The sequence below is a fragment of the Trichosurus vulpecula genome, chromosome 2, assembly GCF_011100635.1.
Source record: "Trichosurus vulpecula isolate mTriVul1 chromosome 2, mTriVul1.pri, whole genome shotgun sequence".
Lineage (NCBI taxonomy): Eukaryota > Metazoa > Chordata > Mammalia > Diprotodontia > Phalangeridae > Trichosurus > Trichosurus vulpecula.
The window spans coordinates 136,606,352-136,620,640 of NC_050574.1; the positions used below are offsets into that span (position 1 = coordinate 136,606,352).

At 41.3% G+C, this 14,289-nt stretch overlaps 1 protein-coding gene across 1 annotated transcript in view; it reads left to right on the forward strand.

The window, feature by feature from the left end:
* The first annotated feature begins 2,527 nt into the window (after positions 1–2,527).
* The window catches only part of RDX (radixin), a 109,171-nt gene continuing 97,409 nt past the window's right edge, over positions 2,528–14,289 (forward strand). The window contains exon 1 of the mRNA XM_036742596.1: positions 2,528–2,953. The gene's annotated coding sequence lies outside the window, so the exon portion shown is untranslated. The remainder of the gene's footprint in view (positions 2,954–14,289) is intronic.

Below are 14,289 nucleotides of genomic sequence, written 5' to 3' on the forward strand. Positions count from 1 at the left end.
AGAGCAAACTGGATATAAGTCAGAGCAAGGACTTTCCCTATGGCAAGTTAGGATCCTTCACAGAAGAGTTGTCTTATCCATCTTATGAGAAGCCATTTGAATCTTAAATAGGACATGCTATAGAGACATTATGGTAGTGACTGGTGATTAAATTGGAGAAATGAAGAAAACTAATGAATAGTCTCAAAGGACAAGTATTCAATTTCATATGTAGTCTGAAAACAGGAATTTAATGTCACAGAAACAGAAATTTTATAAATGCTAGAGAAATGAGTTGTCTTTGCAAAGAATTGACAGCAAGCTTATGTGCAATTCCTGAATATTCACCAGCATAAATGATAGAATTCTTCCAAATTCATGCTGCATGTTGAGATCTGGCTTTGGCCGGAGCAGTGAAGCCAGATGGATGATGTCATCCATCCATATTCCAAGTAAATATTGGGCAGGTGCAGTTCCAAGGACTTCTGATTAGACTCAAAAGCATGAAGCAGTGGGTTTGATATTAGCTACTAGATCCAATATGACTATTTGAGGAAAAATCTGAATTCAAAGAGAGAAATTAGAAGTATGCTTTCTAAAATATCTTCATACCTGTGGGCTATAAAAGCAAAATAACAGACCATCTCATCATCCACATCCAAAGAGATCACCTCAGGGAAAGCTTGATGAAAAACGTAACACTGGGCAACTGTACCACTTGGCAAGACAAAGGTGAATGACCAGAGGTCATAGAAGTCTCATATAATTACACTATTATCGGAATGCAGTCAAAGAAGAACATATTTCTGCTGTATGTACTAGTCACTGGTCACGGTCACAGCTAATAAATTGCAGAATTTGGACTCAAGCATGTTTTCCAATTCTAAGTTCAGTGGTATTTCTATCATATCACACACAAAAAAGATGGGAATTAGTGAGTAATAAGAGAACTGTTCATGATCTTGAGATATAATCATCTAAATCTCATAAAAGAATTCCAAATTTAGGACATGCGTATAGAGACCTTGGCAATCTTATATTCTATAGTTATTACAGTTAGACACCTAATCTGACATATCCAGATTTGAAAGTATGAAGAAGTATGATACCCTAGAAAGAATCCTGGATAGGGAATCAGTGAAGACTAAGGCTCTAGTTCTGTCTTTAAACACTAACTCTTGTGGGCAAAATATAATCTCTCAGGGACTTGATTTCATCATCTCTAAAATAAAAGGTTTGGACCAGATGATCTGCGAGGTCCTTGCCAACTACAGGTTTAATTAGGCTTGCTGCACTTATGCTTACACATTCCTTCAATTCCTTACTGTTTTCCTGTAGAGTATTCTTCTCTATAGCTACAGCTGAAGACTAGTGAAAGGCAAGGTAGGCAAGCCACTCAATGCACAACAAGTGGAGGTGAGTATAATTTATTTTTTTAAAGAAAGGCACATATTTTTAAATTCCAGAAAATTCCATTCTTAATGTCTAATAGGTATACACTGGGTAATAGTTATACGTGCCTCTAGCGGACATCAACACACAAGGGAGGCAATTTTCAAACGTTTCCTAGGGAGCACAAGTCCCTCACAATCCCAGTTCTGTTTAGAGTTTGAATCATCATTGTTTTTTACTGTAAACCACTTGCGTCTTGTCCATAGTAGGCCCTTAATAAACATTTATTGAATTTAACCGGTCAGACAATGCCTTCCTTTCTACGACTCTCAGTGTATATTGTACATTGTAAGTACTCAGTAAACGCGTGCTGTTATCTTCATTTAAAAAAAGTCATCCATGTTAAAATTCGCTAGTTGAACTGGGCCTGCCTCCACAGCTTTTCTGAGTCGCTTAAACCTATCAAAGTATTTTCAACTTACTTTTGTTTCAAAAGCCTCACAACTATTGAAGTGTGTGTTCCCTCGTCGGACAACCCTCAAAGTGAAACATTTGCTTTGGTTTGTGTCTCTTCCCGGGAAGAAGAATCAGTTATTAGCTGGGACGGAAATTTCCTTAAACGAGCTCTTGGGAAGGGTCAAAGTGACTTTAAACTTTTCTCCCCTTAGGGAGGAGAGGCTCCCAGCGCCCACTCAGGTCCGCATTGGGAGCTGACCCCAGGCATTTCTGGCGGGATTCTTCACTTTGCTCCAGAGGAGGACAACCACACCACCAGCTGTGAGGGCCCTTACTCCTCGGGACATCCCGGTAGTCTCCCTCCAGTTTCCCCCAGAGAATGATTCCACATTATGTCCCCACACAAGGAAGGGGGTAACATCCGGGAGAAGGGCGGGAGGACTGGGAAGAAGACGGGCTTTTCGTCCCGGGCCGCGAGGTGGGGAGGGGGAGGGGGGCAATGGGGGCGGGGGAGGGACGGGACGCAGCCGCCGCGCGTGGGGGACTGGGGTGGTGAAGGGCGGGGGCGGCACCCAAGGCGGAGGCAGCGGAGGCAGCGGCCGCGGTGCACAGACCATAGCGCGCTGTCGCGGACCGGGAGGGGGAGGGGAGGGGAGGGGAAGGGGGAGGGGGGCGGCGCGGCGCGGGGCAGCCCCGCCTTTTCCCCCCCGGAGGAGCCGCCGGGCGGCCATATTGCGGAGCTGTCTGCGGTGGCGGCGGCGGAGCGTCTCCTCTCCGGCAGCCCAGCACTCATTTCAAACCCGGGACCGTCGCCCCCTCCGGGCTCTGGTGGCCAGGTCCCTCATCTGCGGGAAGGGGACAAAACCAGCAACTCCCTCGTCCAGCCTCGACTTTCTCGGGCCTCCCTCCCCCCCGAAAGCAGCGAAGGGGGAGGGGAAAACGAAGTTGGTGTCAATCCCTTCGCAAGCCCCGCCGGCCCCCGGGACCCGAACCGAGGGTGTCTGTGCCTAGCCTACGGAGCTTCGTGCCGAGCTTTGGCGGAGAAGTCCGGGCAGCGCTCCGCCGGCCCTCGCTTCCCTCGCGCTTCTTGCTCCCCTCGCGCCTCCGGCGCTGCCGCGCGCACCAGGTGAGCGGGGTGGCGGGCCCGTGGGGGGAGGGGCAGCGCCCGCGTCGCGGGCTCTCGAGGGTCCGCAGCTCTGCCGGGGCTGCCGCCCAGGGAAGGGACCTTCGGGAGACTGGCCTCGACCTAACGGTTCAGCCGGGAGCAAAGTCCGGGAACAGCGTCAGGGGAGGGGTACTTTGGGGCCCGTGACTGCTGGAGGCAAGCGGAAAGGAGGGGAAGTTTGCGTGTGGCTGCGGGTACGGGGACTAGTACTGAGCTCTTCTGTCCCCTGTGTCCCCTCCCCCCATATATGTAATACATAGCATGCCAACGTGTGGGGCACGCATTAGATATGTACGTGTATACGCATATACACTGAGTTGTTAGTAAAAAAAAAACCGACGTCATTCTCAGCTGCGAATTTATTTTTCATTATTCTAAAATGTAGTTTGTTTCACCTTTCTCTTCCTTGTTTGTCTCCACGTTATTTTTTTCCAATCTCTCACTTCTCTCCTTCAATTCTCTCTTTCTCTCTCTCACTCAGCTGGCTCTATTTGACTTGGGACTTCATTGGCTTACTACTTTTACCTTCTGTAAAGCACTTTAAAAACACTCATGTTAAGAGTGATAAGAACTGAATTCTTAATAGGCATTACGTAGAATTTTTCTCTTTCAGCTTCCAGGATTGGGAAAGAGGTGCTCTGTTATTAGGTGTGTTTAATTAAGGTCCTGGTTGGGCAAAGGATGTTGCCTTTTACAACACACTTTTTTTTTTTTTTGGTCTCTGCACAGTTCTGAGCTCCACCTCTCTCTTCACCCCTTCACTCCCCTCGCCCCCGCCCTTCTCCTGCTGCCACCTCCCCCATAACTGCAGTAGCGCCGCTGCTGCCACTTGGAGATTGCAGGCTGCAGCATATTGTGGTAAGTGGAGGAGGTCCCTTGGCCCGGGGGCCGTTCTAGCTTTACCCAGTCTTGCTTATGCTATCCTTACCTGCTGCTGCTTCAAGTGGCCTGAGAGCTTTGGGACTTGGAAGCGTCGTATTAGCTGATTCATATATCCGTGTCAGATGTTGTAATTACAGGTTATGCGAATTTCCATTATGTTTGTGGGTTCCAAACTTTGCAAAATTAGCTTTGAAGGAGAACCAAACGCTTAAGTCTCTTTAAAGTTAATTGTGACTACAACCCACAAATAGAGACTATTTTCTTTAAAACAAATTAAACGTTTAGTAAGTTTAAAGTTAGGATGGTTTGTTAAATGTCAACTTTTCCAGAACCTTTTGAAGTGTAAATTTTGCTGTGACAATCCCCTGGCTTCAATACTGGCATGATGTAAATGTGATGGCATAAAAAAGTACTTTTTAATAAATGGCCATTGCCATCTATTGTTTACAGAGTCCATATTTTAGAAATACTCAATACTGGTCTGCACAATGGGCAGAGCTCTGAATGAACGATTGTTCCGTGTGGAACACTGGATAGATAATGCTCTTAGCCATTTGGGTAAAAACAAAACAAACCATAAGGTTGTGGAAAAGAAAAAAAAATGTCGAAAGCACTTCTTAAAATTTCGGGATTCTCTTGCTTTCCATCAGCATGTTTTAGTCATGGGATACTGATGATGAGTTCATCTTAATTTTTAGTTAGCTGAAAATATATACTCTTTTGGGAAGATTGCCTTGTATATGGTTTTCTTACAGTGTGCTGTGTGATGGAGTTAAGATCCCTTCCAATTCCAAAAGCTTCTGTTTATCAGTTTATCAGGACAGTGCAGAATTAGATAGTAGGCACTTGTTGATTTATTATTAGCACTTCATATTTCATGGAGCTGTGATTGTTGTGGTGGTGGTGAGATCTTGATTGCAGTTCTCCTGACTTTTGGTCTTCAGGAGCTGGTGGGGCTATTTTCAGCTAACGATGAGCCCCTTTATTAGTTAAGGGGAAATAACATACGAGAAAAATACATGTAGCTTTTAAGATATAGATTTAAATATGCATATATATGTGTGTAAGTATATGTGTGTGTGTGTGTGTGTGTGTGTGTGTCCATCCCTTGGCTTTTTAGGAGAAAGGGGCAGAAACATGTCATTTAAAAATAGCAAAATTAAATTTAGTTTAGAAGATTTTAAAAGAAGTGGGGGAGAAAATGTCTGTGGGGAATTTATTTTGGTAATATCTTAGACTGGAGTGGTTCTCATTTTAAGATGTTTTAGGAGGTGAAGTGAAATGAGTTTTAAAGATGATTATTCCTCCTGCGGGTGGAACTTAATAAACTTTGCTGACCTAACCTCTGATTCTCAGGGGTATTAGAAATAAGGAGAGAGGGTTGTTTCTTGTTGCTTTTGCTTTCCCAAGCACATTTAGGAGAGAGTTGGATCTAATCAAATATATTAATTTTTGTCATGCTGGCATTGTAATTTATCCCTTATCCAGGTTTCTATCCTATTATTTTCAAGTTATCATTGTTCTTGAACAGTTACTTTATTGTTGATTTTAATTTTACAAGGAGAAATTCTTTTTAATAAAATATTTCATTTGATTATGGAATTATGAAGTCTTATAGTTCATACTCCTCTCATTTAAAAATGTGAACAAATCTTTATCAGTACTGCAAATCGGCAAATTATGCCCAAGGTTGGGAGAATTGATCTGTGCTGACGGGTTGTTTCTAATGGAGTGGTGTATAGTGGAGATGATTTTGTTTTTGCTTTGTGAATTGGGAAAGTTGGGAAGTCACACTTCCTCTAGACAGGATGAATTACATAGCCTCTCTTATTCTGTTGTAATGTGGGATAGACTGGTGTAAACTAACTTTCCTGAGATTCAGGCTTTTTCTGGAACTACAGCAGAGTTAATCATGTCAGTCAGTAGACATTTGTTAAGCACCTACTATGCGCTAAGCACTCTGTTAAGTTGGGGGGGATGCAAAAAAGAGACAAAAGACAATCTTCTAGCCCTCCATATGGCTATTTTGAACCTTATGGCTTCACTGAGCGGTTGAGGACCATGCTGGGAGCCTCTCCAAATCCTGGCACACTTCCAAGCCAGTGTTAGATCACATCCTTGGTGCCCTCTCAGTCCTCTCCCCCTCCCTTCCTTGGAATCCTTGCCTGGATAATTTTTTTTCTATGGCCACTTTCAATCAGCTTCCCATGGCAACTCAATCCTGCTATCTTGCTACTTGAAAACTTTGCTTCTCAAATTTACTATCAAGAATTTGTAAGAAACATTGTTTCAGTGTATTACAACTGTGTTACACTTGCATACCAAAGAGTGCTATTATAAGCAACTCTTTTACTATAACATATTATAAACCTTAACTCCCTCTAGCAATGCAAGTAGTTGTTACAGCTTATGTCTGGGGGAGAATCTGATTGAGCAATCAATATGTAGTTATTTTTCTGTCTTAATGTGGAAAAATTTAGGTGTACATTTTAAATAATTATACATGTCTTCAGGCTAATACCATTATACATTATACAAGATTGAATTAAGATAATATAGTATGGATGACTTTAACTGCTGGGAAAATAAATTTGAATTAAACTTAAGATATTGCATTTTGAATGCTAGTATGAACATATTGATTATGCCATTAAAACACAGACCCTTGGTAAGAAAGCATTTTAAAATATTAATTCATAATAAGCATGTATCTTACGTCTTTTGGTTACAATTTTTTTAGAGCAACAATAAATCAACAAGCATTTATTAAGCACTTATTATGTGCCAGACACTGTGCTAGGCAATGGGGGTGCAAAAAAAATGAAAAGGGAGGGGCATAAAAAACAATCCCAGCTTTCAAGGAGCACTTAGATTTCTAATGGCAGCAAGGTGGTGCAGTAGATAGGGCATGGGACTTGGAGTCAGGAAGAACTGAGATCAGATTCTGCCTCAGACACATTAACTCTGTAACCCTTGACAAAAAAAAAAAACCTCTGTGACTCAGTTTCCTCATCTGTAAAATGAGAACAGTAATAGCACCTACCTCAAGAATCAAATGAGGTAATGTAGGTAATGCTCTATATAAATACTAGCTACTGCTGCTTCTATTACTACTACTTCTACTACTGTTATGACTTCCTCTTCCTTCCCCCTCTCTTTGTGTCTCCCCCTTTTTTCTCCCTTCCCTTTCTCTCCTCGTTTTCCTCCATTCTTCCCTCCTCTGTCCCTTTCCTTTCACCACTCCCTTCTCCATTTCTCTCCTTTTTTTTTAACCCTTTTCCTCTTCCTTTTCCTCATCTCCTATGTTCCCCTTCCTCTCTTTCCCTCCTTCCTTTCCTCTTCTTTTTCTCTTCCTTTCTTCCCCACCCTTCCCTTCCCCTTCTGCCTTCCCTCCCTCCCTCTTCCTTTCTGCCCCCCACCTCCCTCCCTCTCTGTCTTTTTCTCATACACACATACTTTCTCTTTTGGTTAGGACCTGTAAAATCACAGTGTGGACTAACTCCTTTTAGCTGTGAAGATCAACAACTCTTCTAATTTAGTCTTAGAATTTTTGCGAGAAGCACCGAGAAATTAAATGACTTATGGGTAGCCATATAGCTAGTATGTGTCAGAGGCAGAAACTGAATTCAGTTCTTCCTGACTCCAAAGCACGTTCATGATGCTGTCATGTTTCCCTACCATGCCTTATTAATCTTTTGTAGTTGTATTAAGGGGTTATTTTATGTCTTTCATAGTCAGTATTTGTTTCATCAATTTGGCTAGCAGCTGCTGTGGGAGTGGAAAACCAACAGGAGCCCAGCAACAGGAATGCTGCAAGCTCAGGTTCTTTTGATCTGCTTTACTAAGGAAAGCAGCATTAAGGGGTTAACAATCTTACTTTAATCCAACATACAAATATCATTCACTCAGCTCAGGGGGAAAAAAGCCAACACCCTGAGCTTCAGAGCAAATACAAACAGAGCAAATAAACACAAATCAACAGATTTCTATCTGACAAAATCACAATTTACAGTTACCAGAGAAGCATCAACATCTGGGTTTTCTTCAAAGCCGGGGAGCTCATAACAGTGGCTTGCCTAGAGGCACGCACCCATGCTGTGGCTCAGAGCTCCAAAAGAAAACCAACCTCTGGGTTTATATATCTTGTTCAGGATCAAAGGTGAGTCACACATGTGAGTTACCTTCGTAACCTAAAATCGGCACAAAAATTCGACTTAAACCCACGTGGTCTAAAAGCCTCTGATGTCACAAACATGTCACTCAAACCCGCATAAACTAGGCTTTCCCTTGAGGTAAGGAGGTCATCAAGGACTCCTAATTTAACCAAGGAAACAAAGGCCAGACTCTTCAAGGGCACTTGGTTGAATAGGTGCTAAGAACACATCTTGATTCCCAATACAGTATTTTTGGTAGTTATAGATCTAGCGTATATGTAAATGTAAAAATGTAGTATATATAAAATATGATTTCATTTCATCACTCCTTTTAATAATGAACTCCAGGTCATATTCCATTATTACATTACATGTAACATGTATTGATTTTTTTCATGTGCAGCAAACACTTGTCAGAAAACAAAGATAGTTTCAGTCTTATTAAAGTATGTTCATACATAAGGAAGCTCTGTCTTCCTACTGAAATATTAATGATCATTTAACAACACACCAACAATATTAATATTGGAGGGTTAGGAGTGGGTCTGACCTTCTTCCCCCTACCCCAATGTGAATGAATTCAGATTTGATGTTGGAATGAAATGAGGCGCTCACAAGTCATTGAACAGTTAACGAAAGTTTACTTAGTCCTGACATAACAAGGATATGCAACAAATATACATTGGTACTTCATTTCTGTGTAAACATGTCTGGTCAGTAGGCCAGGATATGGTGACTCTGTGTCTTCAGACATCCACCATATTGGAGCAGCCCTGAACCCACATGGATGGTACCTTTTTTGCCCCAACGGACCCCTGAAAGCTACTTAAGGCTGCTTAGTTTGCATGGAGCATCCTTTTCCGAGCTTGTGTCCATGGGGGAAGAAGCACCAGTAGATGCTGGTCGTTTCACAGGAGGCAGTTCAACATACTGGAAAAGTTCACAGAACTGAGAGTCTAAAGACTTGGTTCCTAATCCTGACTGCTACTAATCAGCCACTGGACCTTGGACAAGACATTTGGTTTCTTTAGACCTCAGTTTCCTCATTTGGAAATAATGGGATTGGATTAGATTACCTCTTAAGTCCTCTTCCAGCTTGAAAATTCTAGGACTTTATGAATTATTTACAGGTGTGAAGCAGTATAATTTAAATTTAAGGTATCAAATGTAAAACGTTTAGTGATCTTAAAGCTAAGTTCTTTGATACTATTCAAAATTGAGAGGACAAGGGAATATTGGAAGACGGCTTTAGATACTATATCTAAAGAGTAGGTGCTACAGCATTATATTAACTTTTCAGTAGGATCATGGGATTTATGATAGTTTTAAAATAATGTTTTTGTAATACGGAGATAGGGAAACTTTAGCTTCCCAAAGAGTTTTTTTTAATAAGTGAAAAACAGATGAGTCTGGTCTAAGTCAGTTAGTTGACTCTAGGCCAACTTTCTCTTTTTTGTTACTGCAATCTGCTGAAACCTGTACACCCCTTCTCAAAATAATGTCTTCTTACTTACATTCATAATTGAAGTAAATGCTTGATTTCAGTTTGTTGAAAATAAAGATGTACTAATATCTTAGGCTGAAAAAACATCCCTATTGTTTTCTTGCAAGAAGCTTTGAAGGGCAGACGTAGCCTTTCTTCAATATGAGGGGCAAGTTCTTAGCCCTTATTACACAGCACTCTTATCAAAAATTCATAGTGAAAGTCATGAATCATAGAGTATGAGAGTTTGAAGTTACCGTGGGGACATCTAGTCCAATCCTTATGTTAATGAGAATTCTGTCTGCAACGTCATTGGTAAATATCTTTTAGCCTTTACTTGAAGACCTAAAGTGTTTGGAGAACTTGCTTTCAAGTCATTCAATCAAAAATATTCATTAAATGCCAGGCACTAGGGATACAAATGTAAAGTAAAATAGTTTCTGACATCAAGGAGCTTATATTCTATGGGGGAATAGATGTTCACAGGTGAGTAAATACAGGATATATACAAATGTATACAAAATGTTCAGAGAGGGGCACTAATAAATGAAGGAATCCAGAAAAGTCTCTTGCAAGAAGTGGTACATGAGAGTCACCTAGAGGTTATGTGTTTCAGGTTTCTTCTCCCCCATTCTGAATCTCAAGGCTGGACCCTTGATGTCATTCCCCCATAGTCTCCTTTGCTCCAGGCTGTTATGAAGAGTTGCTTCTTTGCTAAGGTCCACTGATTCTCCACGTATGTCCATCTCCTTCTGTCTCCTATCAGTCACCCCCCCGCCCCAACTTGAATCTCACCTTTCCTATTGGCTCTTGGTCAAGTCTACACAACACATAGCCTGCCAAAGGATGTCAGGGGGCCTGTGAAAAATGTACGGTTGCCACTGTGCACTTGCCTGACCCTCAGCAACCAACTATTGTCAGTCTGTCTCTAGTCCAGGCCTGAACAACCTGTAACCCACTGGTCACTTGCAGAAAACATCCTCTACATTTTTCATGGGCCACCTGAAATCCTTTGGCATGACACAAGTGGCTTGAGGGCTGCAGGTTGTGCAGGCCTGCTCTAATTTATCTGTAGCTTGAAGAAGGTTAGCCTATTTTAATTTTGGCCCCTACCTACTGCCAAGTTGTGCAGGTCTGTTCTGGATTAATTACTTCTACTCCCTCACTTCTCAATTCCTTACAGTCTAGCTTCTGAATTTATGATTTGGCTGAATCTAGTCTCCAAGATTTTCTTATTTGCTAAATATAAGGAAGGACAAACAACAACAATAACAACAATGGCTTTTCTCAGTTCTCATCCTTTTTTTTAAAACCTCTCTGCAGCTTTTGATGCCTTTGACCACCCCTTATTCCTACATATCTTCCACTCTCTCCTGGTTGTCTTCTTACTTGACTGTTCCTTTTCTGTCTCCTTTGTTTAATCATCATCTTTGTTTCACTCTCTAATCCTGGCTATTCCTCAAAGTTCTGTCCTGGGTGTGTTTTCTTTTTTATAGTCTCTTGAGGGTGAGTTATCAGCTATGCAGATGGCTCCCAAATCTAGCCCTAACATCTCTTATATACATAATCTCATCCCCTCTATCCAATGTTAAGTCCTGTCAGTTCTGCTGTTGTTACAATTCTCCATGTAACTCCCTCCCCCCTCCCCATCACCCTGGTTCAAATCTTCATCACTTCATGCCTACACTATTGAAATAGCCTTCTGATTGGTCTTCTTCCCTCAAGTCTTTCTCCATTCTCTTTGAGATTACCTGCTCTCCGCCTTCCCTCTGAAATTGCCTTCATTTTACTCTGTATGTATCTTGTGTGTACCTAGTTGTTTTTATGTTGTCATTTCCATTAGAATGTGAGCTCCTTGAGGGCAGGAATTGGTTTTGGTTTCTTTGTAGTCCTTTTATTTAGCACTGTGCCTCTCACATAGTAAGCACTTAATAAATACTTATTGGCTGACTCCTGAACTCTCTTCCTGTATTACCAGCTCTCTACCTGAGTGTTCCATAGACTGATCAAATGATTCCTTGTGCCCCTTCCCCCTCCCACCCCTCCCCCCCTGCCCCCCTCCCCCACCCCAGTAGGGCATTTAAAGTCCTTCAGTCTAGTTCTTGCCTCTTATCATGCTTCCCTCCACCCCCCATTAGTTCCTTTCCACACTATATGTTGCAGCCAAATTCATCAACTTGGAATTTACCAAATTCAGCATACCGTTTCGTACATCTTTACCTTGTCACAGGCTGTCCTTCATGTCTAGAAAGCACATTTTCCTTCCTTATACCTCTTAAAATCCTTAGCCCTCATCATCTTAGGTGTTATTTCCTAGTCAAGTAAGCTAGAATTTATTAAGGTCTTACTATGTTCCATGCCCTCTCCCTCTTTTCCCTCTCCCCCTCCCTACATTCTTCCACCCCAACTTGGGAGAGCCTGTAGTCATCAGTTAGAAGGCAATTATCCTAGTCTGGGCTTAAGGTAATGAGGACCTAGAGTACAGTGGAGGCTACTTGATTGCAGAGAAAGGGACATACTTGAGAGAGATTCTTACAGTAATGGATTGGATGTGTGGGGTGAGTCAAAGTGGGAAGTTGAAAATAACACTGAATTGAGGGTGGAGGATAGTATAGAGTCAAGTTAGTTCACCAAGGGTCAAGATAGGGAAAGAAGAGTGTAGCTAGTACAAGGATGATGGCCTCGGGGAACAAAACTAAAGGCTGAATGGAATGAAGGTCACTGTGAGGTAAAAGAACAGTGTTAGAGTTTTAGGATAACAGGTGAATATGGAGTGATAAAAGATATGATCAAATAAAGGAATTTCCCAGATCACAAACATGATTTCCATGTTCATGAAACACTTTGGAACACTTGTGAATAATGGCAAGATTAAGTATGCCCATTTTTGTGTGTGGCTGAGGTGGAGAGTAGATGGTGGGAACTGAGTGGATTAAGGAACCAGGAACTTGGGGTATTTGATGGGGGTATTGGTATGTATGTTGAGGTCCTCTAGCATGAGGCCAGGAGATGGGGAGTAGAGAAAAATTGTGAGCTAGGCTTGAACTCATGAGGAAGGGAAGAAAATATACTGGGTGTCAGTGAATAACGGTCACCAGGATCTGAATTGGGTGATAAATTACAATTGTGTAAACCTTAAAGGAGAAGAGTTTGTTTAGTGTAGGTGCTCAATGGAGAGTCTAGAGTGGCAATGGGGAGTGCCAAATGATGGAAGGAGAGAGAGAATTAAGATGAAAAGAAGTTTAATTATAGAACAAGTATTCTGGAGGGCACAGGGGATGGAGTAGACAGATTTGGAGTGGGACAATGAGGGTTGAGGTAGATAGGCATGAGGAATTAGCAAATTATTGATGCAAAACAGGGTCCTTTTAGGCAGCTCAGGATTAAGCATCCCTGGGATGGGGAAAGTGTAAAGTGGATGAGATTGTAGTAACCACAATTCAGTGGTGAATTTAGGCAGAGTTTCAGTGGGGCAAGTACTAAGTGAAAGGTAGTGAACTGAAAATTGGGAGTATTACTGATTTATAGGTTCTGAATTTTTTTTTAAATTTAAAAAAAAAATCTTAATTTGGAGATGACAAGAGGACACATAGATAACAGGACTGAAGCTTAGGAACAAAGTTTTGGAATTGAACCAGCAAGGTACAGTTAAAAAGGGAATTGGCTTTGGAACCAGGGGACCTGGGTTCAAATCCTTTCTCACTTGTGTGATTTGTGTTAGTTGCAACCTTCTGGGGCCTCAGTTCTCATCTGTAAAGACAAAGCGCTTGCATTAGTTGACCTTTAAGGATTCTTCCTTATTAGAATAGACTGGCATGATGGTCTTGATGCAGCTGTGAAAATTCTTAGTGAACACTCTCCACAAATTGTCCCTTAAATAATAACACTTCAGACTTTTATCACTAATTAAGACTGATGTTTCTTCATATTCCTTAGGTTATTATTTTGCAAAATTGCTTCAGTTCCTAACAAAAATCAGTTTGGGGAGATTTAAAATAATTTGCTATCATTATTTATGTAATTCCACAGTAGTAATCTGTATGTTTCCACAGAGTATTTAAGAACCTAAATTATTAATAATTGACTTTCTATAACACTTTAACATTTGACAAGCACTTTATGTATATTATCTCATTTTGCTTACACAACAACCTTGCAAGTTAAGTACTTCAGTTACTATTGCCCCCTTTTATGGATGAGGAAACCAAGGCTCTTGGAGAGGCAAAGTGATTTGTCTACAACACAGAGTTAGTAACTGTTGAAAGCGGGATTAGGCAGGCCTTTCCTGACTCCAAGCCCACAATTCAGTCCTCCATACCACAGTTCCTGTGGGTCAGTGTCACGAATTTAAAAGAGAAAAAAGAGAGATATATATATAGATATAATAGGATTTTTACTTAAATTATTAAGCCTTTTTGATTAACAAATTTATTTACACAATCAGGGATGCGTAAGGAAACTAGATTAAATTCCCAATTCCATCACTAAAATTAAAAGCCCCTTAAGCTCCTGTTTTTCAAGTTATCAGTTTTGGAATTGGGGCTAGATTAGGGCTAAATACCACCTAAGCCATATGTTTGCTGAAAAGACAAATAAGATACACTTTGTTCTTCCTCTCTACTCAAGGAATATACCATGCAAATAAAAAAAGCTCTCAACTTTGCCTTTACTAAATAAAGAATGATTCACTCAAATTGTTTTGATAGCTTTTCTGAATTAAAAACAAATTCCTAAGACCCAATGGTATCTTCAGCTACCAATAAAAGTTTTCCTATGCC